Consider the following 3960-nt stretch of genomic DNA (forward strand, 5'->3'; position numbering starts at 1 on the left):
CTATTTCCTAACCACTCTTCGTGTACAGCTGGTACCAGAGTCTAAATCTTTGAGGTTCCTTGTGTGTCACAGAGAGCCAAAAGGAATAGCTTTGGAATTTAACCTTGCGGAACCCAGGGATGGAACCCTGGGAACCAAAGAAGAATCTCATTTCAACCCTTTCAGTGCCTCATTCCTTTGAACATTTTAATTTTCCTCTTATGTGTTAAACTCAGTTGACTGATTGCAATCCCATGACCTATCAACACCAATATTTTCTTTTCCCTGCACACTGCCCTGTCCTACCTTTATCTCCACTCACCTACCCTAGAAAAAAAGAAAGAAAAAAACGCCTGGTTTTACTTTCCATGTGTAATTCAAAGAGGAAAAAAAAAAAAAAAGCCATATCTGGGGAATTCCCTGGAGGTCCAGTGGTTAGGACTACAAGCTGTCACTGCCAAGGGCATGGGTTCGATCCCTGGTCGGAGAACTAAGATCCTGGAAGCCGTGCACGTGGTGTGGCCAAAAAAAAAGGTACCATATCTGAAGTTATGTGATCAGCTTTGTGTCAGCACCAATCAGCCAGCTGAGAGCCATTCTAAATCTCAGAAGGATGGAGAGCAACTCACAACTGGGCAGAAGGGAGGCCATCCAGTTTCTAGGGACATGTTTTGGGAGGGTGTGGCTGCCTTCTACAGACTACCTTCTTTTAATCAACTTTTTATCAGTAAACCCTGGGGTAATGAACATATCCAACCTTATAGGAATGTGTGTGTGTGTGTGTGTGTGTGTGTGTGTGTGTGTTTTCAGTGCTAGTACCTCTTTTCTCAGGCTAATGTGTTTATAGTAATTTGTCATCCTAAACTTGTTTTCTTTGTATTTCTAAGAAGTACATCTATACCCTAGCTTTTGGTCTGCGGTGAGAGGCCTGTGGCTGTGCTTTTCAAGGATCTAGATTTTGGTAATAGCCCCTTTCAGTCTGTCCTTTTATTCTGTTTGCAGCAGTGTCTCTTTCTGCCCTGGCCCCTGATCACTTTAGCTAGCATCCTCTACATCATTTGTCTAGTTCTAGGGTTTCTGAACCCTTCTTGATGATACCTAACATTTACTTGGCCATTTTGGCCCACATCCATAGAGTGGATGCTCACTTTGAGTTTGAATGTTCAGAGCTCTTGATTTTGTGAATTATTTCCCCTAAAATTCATGATCTTGTACTTTCCCACATGACCACCATTTCCTTGTCTACCCATGTGACTGCTCTTGGACTTAAAAGATCTTCCAGTAGTCTGGCTTCTACACCTTGGCTCTTTACCTCCAGCTTCTTTCCAGCAGAGTATCTCCCCAGACTTGTACTTTTCACAGTAGACTCTCTTTCAGCTTTTTCACAGAAGATGTTAAATATACCTGGCCCTCACACCAGTCCCTGGGGAACCTTATTTTTAAAAGTATTCACTGAGTCAATAAATATTTAACATCTGATATGTGCAAATAACTAGGCAAATTTCTATACCCTCATCCCCCCAAATTTTAGTTTTTCAATTCAATGTGGAATTTTTTCTTCTTCACAGTGATTGGTTTTTTTTTTAAGTTTTATTATTTTTGGCTGCGTTGGGTCTTCATTGCTGCGCGCAGGCTCCCTCTAGTTGTGGCGAGTGGGGGCTACTCTTTGTTGCAGTGCGCGGGCTTCTCATTGCGGTGGCTTCTCTTGTTGCGCAGCACCGGCTCTAGGCGCATGGGCTCAGTAGTTGTGGCTCGTGGGCTCTAGAGTGCAGGCTCAGTGGTTGTGGCGCACAGGCTTAGTTGCTCCGGGGCATGTGGGATCCTCCCGGACCAGGGCTCGAACCTGTGTCCCCTGCATTGGCAGGCAGACTCCTAAACACTGCGCCGCCAGGGAAGCCCTTCACAGTGATTTTTAATTATACTAAGGTCACCTTTATACCTACTGTCTCTTCCTCCAAAAATGCTAATACAGAGTGAAATAATAGAATCTTTAGAGTTGGAAACAGCCCAAAGATATAATCAATCCAATCTTCTACCCATTGCAGAACTCCCTTAACACTTCTCACTGGTTGTCATTCAGCTTCTGTGTAGGCATGTTTCCAGACAACTCATTCCACTTCGGGATTGCACTGATGTTAAAAAATCCTTCTCAGTAGTCTTAGTTCTGCTCTAATCCCTCCTTCCACAGCCTTTCGGTCTTCTGAAGAAAACTCCCAAGTCCTTCACATTCTTTTTAATATTATCACTTGACTTCTAGACCCCTTCCCATCTTTGTCAAGAGTATGGTATTAGAACCAGTCATCATACACGAAATGCTGTTCTACAAGATTAGGGGGAGGATATTTCCTATTAGAAACCAAGTTGTTTTCCCAAGAGAGAAGCTGTGTTCACTGAAGACTCCTCCAGCTTGATGGGTTCAGAGAGAAAAGATTTCCTGGTCTTTATCACCACAGCTTGTCTCTGAAGCTTTTCTTATAAAGGCCACATATTGTTCAGCAGACTCCTTTGGTCATCCCAAATACTTTCAGAACTCTTGGGTAGATGCATTATAACTCCAGAAATGTATCTACATATTTTCTGATAATCTTGATTAGAATATCTGGAGAATTAACCAGTTTATCCATTATAGGAGCAATTTGGAATGAGACTTTTTATTTCTTAGAAAAAACAATTTGTAATGTCCTTTCTGCCCCTAGTGTACGTTTTGGGCCTCTTATTAAGAGTCCTACAAGGTCTAATATTGATGGTTAGGTTTTCTTTCTGTAAATGTGTTATATATTTCAAATACTAGGACATGGCCTGGCACATAGTGGATTTTGTGTGTTTATCATCATATGAAAAACACTGTGGGTTATGGAGGTCCTTGCAAGGTGTGCCTTAAAATTCTTCATGTCTTGCCTGATTCTGTTTGCATACTTCTGTAGAGTCCATGTTCTTCATACCTGGGCTACCTTTCCATTTTTTTATGAAAGATGACCTTTTTTCCCTACAGTGACCTTTCTGGACTCTGCCAGTAGTCACACAGCTTTTTCCAGTAGCTGCCATCTTTCATTCTGGGCACATTTTTTCCTGAGATGCCAGGAAGGTTTGTGACATTCACACTTTTTTAGTATCTTCTTATAAATTTTGCGCATTTACCTGAAAAGTTCCTCTGTGATAACAAATTTTCCATTCCCTAAAAATATTTCCCAAGAATAGCTTAGGTTGGGTCAAAAGCAGACTGTTATCTTCTCCTTTCATCTGCAAATCAGACTTTTGGGCAAGATGTTGTTTGTGGTACACAAATCTAATGGATCCAAAACTCTCTTCGACAGGTATCTCTGGTACTGTGAGGTAACCGCTTCTAAAGTGCACAGTAAAACAACCCACCCCGACCCAGGCTGGCACCAGCCTGCAACCAAACATGAACAAATTCTGCTGCTAATCAGATTTTTCCTTTTGACCTGGTTCCTGAGGTCTTTAAACCTGTGCAATGAAATTATTTATTGTTTTATTACAGAATAGACAGTGGTGTCCCACAGAGGAACCATAAATGAAATATGGTGCTGTGATGAGGAAATAATAACTAGCATTTTAAGATTTGGTTTTCTTTTCAGAAAGTCTAATATACCTATAATAAAAGTTAAAGCAATTTGTGTTTATTTTGCATTCTAGTGTTACTAATTTTAAAAAAGCAATTCTAACAAAAATGCATCGACTATTTCTAATTCTTATCTTTATCAAAAAACAACTGTATAAATTTACAACCAGCATTTTTTTTAAGTTGTATAAATCTTCTCTTTAGAAAGGACTGCTAACAAGTGAAAATGAATGAGACAGCACCTTAGCAATTTTTTAGTAATAAAAAGTTCTTTCAACCAAATCATAGTCTTCCTTTGGAGTTTTTTTCTTGGCTTGGTTGATATGCCCTCCTCACAGCAAATTATCACTCATTATTTGAGCTCCACAGGTCCATTAAGCAGAGGAGAAAAAGAGACTGCA

The sequence above is a fragment of the Balaenoptera physalus genome, assembly GCF_965194825.1.
Source record: "Balaenoptera physalus genome assembly, chromosome: 2".
Classification (NCBI taxonomy): Eukaryota; Metazoa; Chordata; class Mammalia; order Artiodactyla; family Balaenopteridae; genus Balaenoptera; species Balaenoptera physalus.